This window comes from Tamandua tetradactyla, chromosome 12, assembly GCF_023851605.1.
Source record: "Tamandua tetradactyla isolate mTamTet1 chromosome 12, mTamTet1.pri, whole genome shotgun sequence".
Classification (NCBI taxonomy): Eukaryota; Metazoa; Chordata; class Mammalia; order Pilosa; family Myrmecophagidae; genus Tamandua; species Tamandua tetradactyla.
In genome coordinates, this window is record NC_135338.1 from 49,455,053 (window position 1) to 49,468,270 (window position 13,218).

General features: G+C 47.6%; 1 pseudogene; it reads left to right on the top strand.

Moving 5' to 3' along the window:
* The first annotated feature begins 3,443 nt into the window (after window positions 1-3,443).
* The window catches only part of LOC143651415 (DNA primase small subunit pseudogene), a 31,477-nt pseudogene continuing 21,702 nt past the window's right edge, over window positions 3,444-13,218 (top strand).

Here is a 13,218-nt window from a genome sequence, read left to right on the forward strand (position 1 = left end):
TTTTCTGGATTGTTCTAGTTAGCTTTGCCTGTTGATGTAGGGGTATGTATATGTATACGTGCGTGTATGAGTATATTTCCCCCTTCCCCGAGAAAAATTCCAAACCACCTACCAGAGCTTCCCTTTCTCTGTTTGGTCAACTCACCATTTAGGGAATGCCAATGATGTCTAATGTCACTACAAACATAATTCTCTTTTATTTTAAAAAATGAACCCGTTATTGCTAGTTTGTTTACAAGTATAGCTCAACTGGCCAGTAGTTTACAAGTATTTGCCTCCTTGCTATTCCCCAGACGAACCAAGCTCGCTTCTCTCCAGGCCTTGCACTAGCCACCTCACTATGGAACCACTTCCCCCATGGATTTTTTTTTTGCATGGGCAGGCGCCAGGCATCAAACCCAGGTCTCAGGCATGGCAGGCGAGAACTCAGCCTGCTGAGCCGCCGTGGCCCGCCCTCCCCCATGGATTTTTATCCCTTCATTTCCCTCAGATCTCTGCTCACACGTCAGCTTTGCAGAAAGCCTCCCCTGACACTTCTCTAAAGGCAGCACGCCCCCACTCCCACCAGCAGCCCCAACCCCCGGCCCTTCCACGTAACGCTGCCTGAGCTACCGTCTATTGATTTGTGTCCTGTTCGCACCCTTCCACTAGACTGTCCGCTCCAGGAGGGCGGACTGGGGTCTGTTCTGTGCTCTGTTCCCTGTGGCTTCGGGGAGTAGCCGGCTCGTAGCAAGGCCTTACTAGTAAATGTTCTCTGACTTTCAACTTACACAATAAGATCCAATATTTACATTTCTATTGTTTTGTCTGTTCTTCCAGGGAGAATCAAGAATGTACATTTGCTTCCTGCCGTTGGCCTTGCTTCCGTCCCTTGTCAATGCCGTCTTCAAGGACACACCCAGGGCGGCCACCCCACCAAGAAGAAACGTTGTCCATCGACATTTCCATCAAGGGTTCTTGACATTTCAGGGCTGGGACCACTTTCAGAGCCTGATGGAAATGATCAAACTTCTCTTCAGGAAAACATGTACATTTGGAAAATTTTGCATATAGGTCCATGAATGGACCATGGTGGATCCATGAATGTCCCAAAGCCCTTTCCTATGAGCTTCCTTGGCTCTAATGCATTTGCCCTAAAACACATATTTGTTGAAAGAATGAGTAATGGATATTATCAGTTCTTGGCTATATACACAATGTATTAATCAATTAATTAATATTTATTAATTAATTTCCTATAGTTGCTGTTACAAATTTCCACAAACTTGGTGGCTTTAAACAACAGAAATTAATTCTCTCACACTTCTGGAGGCCATAAATCCAAAATCGGTTTCAGCGGGCCAAGATCCAGGTGTTGGCAGAAGTGTCCTCCTTCCAGAGGCTCGAGGCGAGACTGTTCTGTGCATCTACTGCCTTCTGGAGGTGGCCGGCGTTCTTTGGCTTGTGGTCGCATCACTCCAATCTCCCCCTCTGTCATTGCATGACCTTCTCTTCTGTGGTAGCCAGATCTCCTCTGCCTCCCTCCTCTAAGGATAAATGTGATAGCATTTATTACCAGGGCTCACCCAGGTAGTAATCCAGGATAATCTTCTCCTCTTGAGATTTTTAACTTAATCACACAAGCAAAGTCCTTTTTTTTTTTTTTTTTTGCTACATAAGGTAATAGTTGTAGGTTCCAGGGATTATGAACTGATATCTTAGGGGTAGGAGGTTGGGCATTATTGAGTCTATGACATCAAATAAAACAGAACAGTAGCATACATGGAAATGCACATACACATACACACAGTTGATTTGGGGGTTTTCATTGTGTTTTGAATCTGGGTATAGCTACATGTCCAGTGTTCTGAGCATTTCCCCATCTGCCCAGCCTATGCTTCCCTTTATCAGTGGGACTTTGACAGTCACAGGAGGAACTTCAGGTTGCCTGGGGACCAAATGTAAACAAGAGGTAGCACTCAGAGCTCTTTAAAAGACTCCATGGCCAACCTTTTCTCTATCTCTGATAGAAGAGTGAAAGGAGTCTGCCTGAATGCACAGATACCCAATTCCATAGTGAGTTAACAGTATGTAAAATGTTCCCAGCCTTCCCCATGCATGAAGGCAGCAATGAAAATAATCTATCTGTAGTATCCTTCGCAGTTATTTAAAAAGAGAAATGGGATTTCAAGCCACAGCTCTCAGGCAGTGCCCAGGAGAGCAAATGGATCTGGATCACGCAGCAAACCTTTGCTTCAAAGGGTGGCCAGGTTGCATTAGGTGCTCTCACACTGGGCATGTTAATCAAAATACCAAAGATAGCGTCCTCAGTCCACCACAATCACAGGGCAATTTCCTTCTTGGCCAAACTTTCGTCTAAAGTCCATCCAAACTTTTAAGTAAATGTACCAAGTCATTTTATCTAACAGAGTTCCAACAAGTATCACACATTCTTAATTCTTTTAAGCAAAAAATTCGAAAAACTTTTTTTCAAAAAACTTTTCCAGAAGGCATGGTGGCTCTTGGCACTGTCCCTGGCAGCGGAATACTAGATCCAATGATGAAGGGAAAATGGGCCCTTCCCTAAAAGAACTCACAGCCTGGAGCAGGAAACTCACATGCACTCAGCTGCTTGCAATCTAGCATGTAGAAGGTGACTTTTCCAGATGCTTGGGTTTCTGGTTAAAGTCTTAGAGACAGCTGCAAACAGACCCCTGGAGGATGACCAGAGAGGCCAAGCCTGTCTTAACTGTCATCCCTGCTACCTTCCTCCAGTGTATATAAAACAAAATCAGAAATATGAAGGAGGGTTCATGGAAGTAGGAGCATGTGAAGATGGAATAACACGCCACCCCTCAAAGATGTCCGTGTCCTAATCTCTGGGACCTGTGAATATGGACCTCACATGGCAAAAGGGACTTTGCAGATGTGTTTGAGGAGAAGGACCTTGAGATGGGGCGATTATCTTGGATTATCTGGGGTGGGGGCAGCTAATCCCATGAGTCCTGAACATTGGAGAACCTTTCCAGCCATGATCAGAGCGAGGCAACATGGCTGGCTTTGAGGGTGGCCAGGGGCAACAGCCAAGGGTTGTGGGTGGAAGCTGGGAGAAGCAAGGAAGTGGGTTCTCACCCAGAGCCTCTGGAAGGGAACGCAGCCTTGCTGACACCTTAATTTTAGCCCGGTGAGACCTGTGGGACTTCTGGCCTCCAGAACTGCAAGAGAATAAATTTGCATTGTTTTTAACCATGAAGTTTGTATAATTTGTTACAGCAGCAGTAGAAAACTAATGCAGGAGATTCATATGAGAAGAAAAGCACCTGGGATCTCTGGAGGCCCCTGAGAACTGCTCCTGTAGCCTGGGAGAGGTTGCTTCCACTCCTCTAGGGAGGCTGGCCAAGCTGCAGAGACTTGAAGGCCCATCTCAGAGAGCCACAGGATGCTTCCCCAGATGCCCAACGGGCATGACCATGGAGGACATTGGAGGCAGGAGGCTGGACGAGCTTTTGGAGGGCACAGGGAGAGCAGAGAAGCTGCTATGGAAACAGCGCCCAGAGAACTCCATGGACAAATTGAAAGGATACTTCCCCAGAGCTGCTGCTAGGCCGAAGGAACGTCACCCTACAGATTCTGGGGGTGCAGGAGGAGAGGTGGGCATAAGATGGCAGGGGTTGATGGAGGGCAGAGAGGGCAGTGCACTGTACATGGTCAGGGAAGTCTCCAAAATATTTACAAATGAGCCCCTTGGTAGAAGGCCTGCCATGCAGGACACAAGAGCACCAACCCTGTGAGATTCTCACTCTTCTCCTCTAATCCCCGCTCCCCCTGCCCAACTCTAGAGGCGCCTCAGGAGGGAGGAGGAGCGGGATTGATTTGTGTCTCCCCCCACACCCTGCATCCTCCAACCACTGGTGGACCAGAGCTGGGGGAGGGGGTTCAGGGAATCGCAGGTGAACTGAAGTTTTCTTTTATACTGGATTGGACTTTTTACTCCCCAGAATGAAACTGTTCTCATGGCTGAAAGTGACTGAAAAGCTACAGATCTGCATGAGGTGTAGTTAAAGGTAGGAGAAGGAAGAGACAATAGAGCATGTTGGGAGCGGTGGGAAGACAAAGCAAAGCTGTTTCCTTTGTACCCCCATTGAGCTCAGCCTGTCCGATAACCTGGTTTTGCTGTGACATAACACAGTAAGCGTCATAATAGCTTTCTTCGACAGGGGACCAGGCAGGAAGCTACGTAGACTTCTGTGCTCTGCTCTTGGTATGTTAAAAAAAGAAGAAGGAGAAGGAGATGCAGAAGGAGAAAATGCCAAGAGAGACTTACAACATTTGTAGGATTTCAACTATTTGCGTCTAATGAACTAATGTAATTTTTAAACATTTTTATTGTAAAATATAATATATATACAAAGCAAAGAAAGGAAAAGCAGTAATTTTCAAAGCACACTTCAAAGAATAGTTACAGAACAGATCTCAGAGGTTATCATGGGCTACCATTCCACCATCTCAGATTTTTCCTTCTAGCTGCTCCAAAACACTAGAGGCAAGAAGGAATATTAATATAATGATTTAGCAGCCATACTCACTTGTTAAATCCTATTTTCTCTGTTATACCTTGTTCTAGTTTGCTAGCTGCCGGAATGCAATATACCAGTAATGGAATGGCTTTTTAAAAGGGGAATTTAATAAGTTGCTAGTTTACAGTTCTAAGGCTGAGAAAATGTCCCAATTAAAACAAGTCTATAGAAATGTCCAATCTAAAGCATACAGGGAAAGATACCTTGGTTCAAGAAGGCTGATGAAGTTCAGGGTTTCTCTCTCATCTGGAAAGGCACACGGTGAACATAGTCAGGGTTCCTCTCTCAGGTGGAAGGGCACATGGCAAACACAGCGTCATCACCTAGCTTTGTCTCCTGGCTTACTGTTTCGTGAAGCTCCCTGGGAAACATTTCCTTCTTCATCTCCAAAGGCTGCTGGCTGGTGGACTCTGCTTCTCATGGCTATGTCCTTCTGCTCTGCTCTCTCTCATTCTCCAAAATGTTTCCTCATTTATAGGACTTCAGAAACTAATCAAGACCCACCCAAATGGGTGGAGACACATTTCCCCCAATCCAGCTTAACAACCACTCTTGATTGGGTTACATCTCCAGGGAGATGATCTAATTACAGATTCAAACATACAGTATTGACTAAGGATTATTCTGCCTTTATGAAATGGGATTTACATTGAAACATGGCTTTTCTAGGGGACGTATATCCTTTCAAACCAGCACATACCTCCTCTTTCTCCTCTGATATCTCTCCCAATCTATAGGGATTTTTAGACAATGTCCATTCTGACTTTTTCACGTTGAAAAGGGGTGTCAACGCTAAAGGATAAGGGATGCAATCAGTTGATAATCTTAGAGAGGCTGGTCCCTCCAGGTTTCAGGATTTATCTGACTTAGGAACCCTCTGGGAATTATAGATTCCAGGAAAGCAAATTTAGTGCATGAAACCTTTATAGAGTCTTAGTTTGAGCCAGAGATGTTCTTAATAGTCAACAGGAGTGATGTTGGTTGGGGTTTAGCAGACCATGGCAATTAGCACTATCTAACTGAAGCTTGCATAAGAGTAGCCTCCAGAATAGTCTCTTGACCTTGTTTGATCTCTCTGAACTAACGCAATTTTAACAAAAAATACAACATAATAATTGTGTTAATTTACTATTTTATGTGTGTGTGCATACATTATTTGGCACTAACATCAAAAGTTCAAATTTGAGGCCATTCCTGAATGTATGACCAGGTCAAATGACTCTCCTAAACCTCATCTCCCACCCTCTATGACTGACATATTTTCAACTAGGTCTTAAAAGATTGAGATTATTTCTCCAGGTAATAAGGGCATTCTGAGCCAAAGGAACAGCCCTGCAAAGACACAGAGGTTTGAAAAAGCCTGATGTGTTCTTGGAGCAGTGGCGTGTTGGCAGTGTTATGGAGAATAGAAATAAGTGAGAAGAAGGAATAAAGAAACTAATTTGACTTAGACTGCAAAGCGGCTTGGTTATTGAGCTCAGGGACTTCGACTCAATCTTGGGTTCCACAGGAAACCAAGGAAGGCTGAAAGCTGGGAAGGAGCAGGACAAGTCAGGGTTAAATGATAATTCCAAGGTGGCATGGAGGTTGATGGCCCTGCTCCCGAACTTTTCTCTCAAAGCAACCCTCTCACTTTCAGAAGTCTAGAGTTCTGTCATCTCCAGGAAAAGTCAGCTCTGCACCTGCATTAGCTAACTAATGTCTTACCCTCTCTGGCAAAAGAGAAGCTTAATCTGGTTAAAACTAATAGGATGCTGGGGGCACTCCTGGGAGGTGAGGAAAAGAGATGCTTGGTGCGGACTGGAGGGAAGAGGGGAAGCAGGTCTCTAACCTCCCCCAGATCTCGCAACTTTGCTCACTGTATTCATTTCTCATTCTAAGGGCCGCCGGCGTTTAGCTCTGTGCCAGGTACAGGCCACGAGCTTGCCCATGCCTGTGATCACCCCAACACCCACATCACAGCTGAAACACAGTGGGGTGAGGTGATTAGCCCGTGGTCACACAGGAGAGGAGAGCAGAGCTCACACGTGAACCCAGGTGCGCTGAAATCCGAAGCCCATACATCCCTTCTATCTTTTCTAAAGTCCTTTATTCCATGCTTTTCCTGGAATTTAAGAGGAGGCAATGGCGGTGGAGTGACACCTCCTGTCATGCGCAAGTTTCCCTAATCTGCCCTGTACCTCACTGATGCCTTCCAGGGGGAAGAACACACTTCTTCATAGGGCCGTTACTCATAAGTTTGCAGTTTCCTACACTCACGGTCTTACTTTATTCTTTCACTTATAATTTCATTTTTCTGACTAGCAGCTCTAGAGCCAGCTCCCATCAGCATGGAAAGCTGCCCACCCACTCAGTTGAGCTTGACTCATGCACCATGTGTGCCCCCATTTCTTCACTTGGCTGCAGGCACTCGCCTTTTCCTCAAGGTCTCAGCCCCAGGCCTCTGGGAGCCTGCAAGGGTATCCTGACTTCCCCTCCTCTCAACACCGCCTCCGCCCCTTCCCGGCGCACAGCTCTCAGACTGCTATAATTAAACAAGCAGGGTTATTTGTGACATCCTGGTTTACACATCAACAAGTTATTTTCTCTGATTTTGCTATGGAGGGATTTGCTCTGCTTACATTAAACAAAAAGCAGCTCACCCAAAAATGCCGAATAAGCAAGGCAAGGATACATGGCCAGCAACTGCCTCTTTCTCCAGGAGAAAAGACCAAGCCTTCCCTTTCCCAGCCTCCCCGTCTCAAAGGAACCAAGCCAGGACTGGAGCAGTATGGCCTGGCCACACCTGGGGGTTCCTGCTAACCTCTGGAGCAGGAACCAAAGACCTCAGAGCCGCCACTGACGCTCAGAAGGTTGAAGGAGGATTCCTATCTCCGGAATCATGGAAAGGTCAGATGGGAGTTTATTTGGCAGGATTCCAAGCCAAACAACATGGGAGGGTAGTGGAAGTATAAATGTGGGTTTCCCTTAGCAAGTCTGTCCTATGATCTTGGTTGCTGGCAAATTGATTCACCTGGCAAGCAAAGCTACATTGTGAGGGCTGTGTCCGCAGGCAAAATTGGGAGCGGGGTGGAGGGCAGGGGGATGGAATGCTCAGATCAGGTTCAGCATCCTGTTTCTGGTCAAACACCATCCTGCCTGAATACCTGTCTCCAGGTGAGCTCCCATTCAATGCACCCCACAGCACAGCCAAAGTGGATTCTAAAAGGCAAAGGGATCAGGTCGCTCCCCTGTTGGGGTGGAGCCTCTTTGGCCTCAAAAGTCCAACTTCCATCAAACGGCCCTGTTGGCCCTACAATATCCAACTGCTGCACATCTCTGAAGCTTGGTCTGACCCCAATGCCGCCCCCACCCCACACTGTAGGCTCCAGCAATAGGAATGTGCTCTGTTCTCTGGAACGCTCATTCTCTCCTGTTGAGCTGCGTTCTCACTGCATTCTCACTGCATTCTCACTGCATTCTCACTGCCAGTCTACCCCCTATCTCCGTTATAGGCATTCTGTAGGGTTCTATGGGGGCTGGGCCAGTCTTTGTTTACTATTGGATACCAGTGTTTGTCTACATGCTTGGCACATCGTAGATACTCAACAGATGTTTGCTGAATGAATGAAGGATTCCTTTTTGTGCTCAGTACCTTCTCGAGGGTAACAGACCCTTTGCAAAGATCTGGTCACAAAGCAGAGGCTTCACTGTAACTCCAAACTGAAAGCAACCCACATGCCCATCAACAATAAAATGGATAAGTTAGTTGTGGTAGAAATAGAAAACGCTGCAAAAAAATGAACTGCCTATAACTGCATGTGAAAACATGATGCATTTCCCAAACGAAGTGATTAACAGAAAAAGCCAGAGGCAAAGGAGTATATAGCACAGGATTCCGTTTAGATAAAGTACAAAAATCAGGTGAAACTAGTCTCTGTTAGCCATCAGGACAGTGCTCTGCCTTGGGGGTGGGGAGTGCCTGGAAGGGTGGCTCCTGGGGTGCTGGCAGACTCTGCTTCTTGGTCTGGGTGCTGGCCACAAGGGCGTATTCAGGCTGTGACATGTCACTGAGTTGTACACTTTGATATGTGCATTTCTCTGCATATATACATTATATGTCAATGAAACTTGATATATATTTTAGAGACCCATTTGGTGCTGGGGCTGGAGATGTGGATTCTGCTTCTCTCTGTTCCTCCCTGCTGGGGCCACCAGAGGACAGGTCCCTACTCTCCTAAAGGTGGAAGTGGACCCAGGAGCCCCCTGCTGAAGTCCTGCCTCTGAAGATCCCAACCTCACCCAGCAGGGAGCTGCAAATGTCCAGCCTCCCAGTGAGGAAACGGAATTGTGGGACCTTCAATCCCAGCAGCCCCCTTGATGAGTTTGGGGCCGCAGAAAGGACTCTGGAGTGTGAGAAGAGACGCAGGAGAGAGGAATTGCTGTGTAGAAAGGAGGATGAAGAATTTGGATCTCCCACAGACAAACCAGGAGAAAGGAGGTGAAGACCAGTGAGCAGCAGAAAGGGATTCAAGGTTAAGGAAGGGTGTCCAACTGGGTGCCACGTGGGGTGAGGCAGTGTGACGGCATCGCCGGTGGGAGGGGACCAGGAGGCTTCCTGATGCTTATATTCAGTTTGAAGTTGTTGCATTGTTGCAATGCAAATCTTTCTGTGTCCCTTTCTCCCCAAATCGCCAATGAAGTCAGCTGCATACACCTTCCTTGTCCGAGGCGGATTCTTGTTGTGAATCCAGGAAGGGGCTGAACTCTGTATCTGATTCATCTCAGGGACAGTGAGATAAGACGGATCTCCAGCCAGAGGCGTCCGACACAAAGCTGGACTGTGGTCCTCTGGGGAATTCACGCAAGTCTTGGAGATGGTTTTGGGCTTGCACTGACCAAAGTCTGAGAGTTCCGAGCAAAATTTGTTTTGATTACAAGAGCTAAGAGATCATGACAGACATCAGGGTCATTTATTTGTTTATTTAGATAACTATCAAACTCCTTAACTCCCCCTACTTAAGTATAAAATCCTCGAAGAGGGAAACTACGTATTTATCTTGTTGTCTCCCAAGAACCCCAAGAGCCATTTCTGGAATGGATACACCTCTTGACCACATGCTCAAAATACTTTACAAACTGTCTCCTTAGAAGACGCCTGCAAGCTGGTATCGTCTTGTGGCAGCGTCGGCCCAGAAGGAACAGCCGAGGCTGCCATCTGTGACTTTACAGCCCTCACAATATTTTCATACGTGCAACTGCACTCAGTTTTCACAACAAGCCTAGGAGGCGGGTATGTGGTGATGCCCATTTTACCAATGAGAAAGCAGAATTTCAGGGAGGGGATAGAAATTACTCGAAGCTTGGCTAGTGAATGGAGGTAATGGGATTTGAATTCTGATTGTCTGAGACGAAACTGGCAGCCCTTTTCGCACCACTTGGGAACGCAGATGGGCTCCTTCTCCCAGGTGTTATTTTTTCTATCAGCAACATCACATTTCTTAATCACCCCCTGATCACTGAAAGAAGTCCCCAAATGACCGCCCCATGGGTGGAAAGGCTTAAAACAATGACCTGGGCAGCTAACAGGTGGACAGATCAAATGGCCAAAGGGTACCTTCAGCCACTGGAAGGGGCCCTTGGCTCCTTCTCCATCTCTCGCCTCCTCTGTCCAATATCCCTTTACCAGCAGCTCACCCACTATCTGACTTGGGGTCGCCAGGACCAAGAGGGAACTGAGCAGTCCTCAACCTTCTTAGACTGTGACTGCCACAAAATTGACCCTGCTGGGGAGCACCTGGGGGACTCCCAATCATTCATTCAATCACCCATTGCATAAATGCTGGTAGTGTTGGTGACACCCTGCAGTGAGCTCTTGGGGAAAGGTGTGAACTAAACTCTGTCCCTCCCCTACAGAGTTCTCAGTCTGGTGTGAGTGAGCCCTGAAGGGAAAACCTATCTGCTTTGGGGGCTCTAGGGAAAGTGTCATCTTGACCCATATTGGAGGGATGGTTGTAGTTGGCTGGGAGAAGTGGGGGTGGGAGGGGCAGGGTATTCCAGGAAGGGAGAGAAGCACCTGAAATAGCTTGGGCGCCAGAGAGAGTCCAACACATTTAGCAAATTATAAGTGGCCCAATTTGAAATTTAACTGAGCTCAGAGTGGGATTGAGTGGTGGGAAGTGTGAAGGAAACTTGGGGATGGAGAGCGAGATGGGTCCCAGAATCCCAGGTCAGAAAGGTCAGTGCCTGTTCTAGTTTGCTAGCTGCCGGAATGCAACACACCAGAGATGGATTGGCTTTTAATAAAAGGGGATTTATTTTGTTGGTTCTTCAGAGGAAAGGCAGCTAACTTTCCACTGAGGTTCTCTCTTATGTGGGAAGGCACATGATGGTCTCTGTTGGTCTTCTCTCCAGGCCCCTGGGTTCCAACAACTTTCCCCGGGGTGACTTCTTTCTGCATCTCCAAAGGCCTGGGCTGAGCTGCAAGTGCTGAGATGAGGAATGCCAAGCTGCTTGGCTATGCTACATTGCGTTCTCTCATTTAAGCACCAGCCAATTAAGTCAAAGTCACTCATTGCAGCAGACATGCCTCCTAGCTGACTGCAGATGTAATTAGCAACAGATGAGGTTCACGTACCATTGGTTTATGTCCGCAGCAACCAGACTAGGTATGCTCACCTGGCCAAGTTGACAACTGAGTCTATCACAGTGCCCTAGGCTAGGAGGCTGGACTTGCCTGGAAGTCAGTGGGGGAAGCACTGGAAGGTGTAAATGGGGAGTGGCACAATCAGATTTGTTCTTAGGGGAGATCCTTGTGGCTGCAGAGGGGGAACGAGTGCAGGGTAAGAGTGGAGGTAGGGAGACTATTGAAGATGCTGTGACAGGGGTGGGAGTGAGATGTTCTAAAGAGGATTAGGAGCCCCAGGGAAAGAAGGAAAAGAAGGTAGAAAGATAAGACGGAATAGCATTGGGAGGACTGAGTGGCCCTGTGAGGGTGGGGGCAGTGTTCAGGATATGGGGGCTGAAGGTAGGATTAGGCTTGGGCAATGAGTGGATGGTGAGTCCCGTATAGAGACAGGGAGCTCCAGAAGGAGAGCTGTGTAGGGGCGGGGGAGGGCAGCGGGGCCATCCTGCGCCCCACACAACAGCCACAAGCCATCTTTATCTTCCTGACTGCCAGCTAGGCAAAAAAAAAAATTTGCTTCCCTCAAAGTCTCATTCTAAAAAAAAAAAAAAAGCAATTCAGAGCCACCTTGGTTTTAAGGACCCCAGGCTAGGTACAGCGCCAAGGTCCTCCTGCTCATACAAAAGAGCTGTACAACTTCGTTCTTTTCCGTTGGGGCACTGTGTCTCTAGATGTCCTTACTAAAAATGAAACGCCCTACTAACAATGAATTAGATAAAACCCTAATAGCCATTATTACCTTAGTATAAACTACTGGACAAGCTAGAGACATGAGATGGCAGCAGAAAAGTTTTATTTCTTTTCCCCACTGACAGTTAAACTGCTGTTCTTCTCTGACTTTTTGGAGAAATTTAGAGCATGTCCTGTGACTCTTCCATCTTTCTCAGAAAAAAAGAAGCCCCCCAAAAGAAAACCTTCTCATATCACTAATCGTCCTACCCAGCCCAATGTAATAATAGCAACAAAGTAATAATAATATAAGGTAATAAACTTCAAACCCCAGTCAAAGTGAAAGCTTCTTGCTTTCCCAGCTCGGTCCTGGAGCAGGCTGACCACCTGTGGCAGGGCAGGTGCTGCAGAGGACGAGGACTTCTCTCTCTTTTGATGCTACTGTGTCTGCCCCACCCCCCTGCCCCAATCTGGAACCAGTCTGGTCCTGGCATTCAATACTTAATTGTTTAATGAAAGAATGAAAGAAAAGAGGGCATAGTTGGTTTCTTCTACTTTGCCCTGTGCATTCTAGCTCTCCCCTCCCACCCCCCATCCTGCTAAGACTAGGAGAAGGGAGGAGAAGAGGACAGGAAGGCTGTCACCTGACTGCTACTGCTGCCACATGCCAGATGTCACTGGTGCTTTCGAGAGAGTTTCCCCTCCCACAGGCCCTTTGCAGGGGCTGTCAGAGACCACCATACTCTGCCAGGGATGCTGTGACAAATGCCACGGACCGGCTGGCTTACACAATGGGATTTACTATCTCTCAGTTTTGGAGGCTAGAGGTCCAAATTCAAGGTCCTGGCCAGCTGTGCCTCCTCCCGAGTGGTGGCTTCCGGCAATCCAGGGTGTGACCTCTGCCTCTGTCACATGGGCACCTGCCCTTTCTGCCGCCTACTCACGCCGTCTCCTGCTAACTCTGCGTCCGCATCTCCTCTGCTTCTAAGGCCTCCCGTCACATCAGAGGAAGGCTCACCTTGAACCAGTTTGGCTTCTTCTTGTCTCGTAACGTCTTCTAAGATCCTGTTTGCAAATGGATTCATTCCCATAGGGCCAGGGGTAAGGATTGGGAATGTCTTTGTAGGGGGGCAGGATTTGATCCACTGGAAGGGTCTCTGATGTGGTGAGCACCTCATCCTAGCTGGCCCTTCCTCCCCTTTCTTGGTCTCTGTCATAGGATGGCCCCGTCAGCTTCATTCTACTGAGGGCTCCCCATCCTCCCTGAGGTGTCTCACCCAGGATTCCAGAAGGGCCCACCTGCACCCAGGAGACACAGGCACTGTGTTC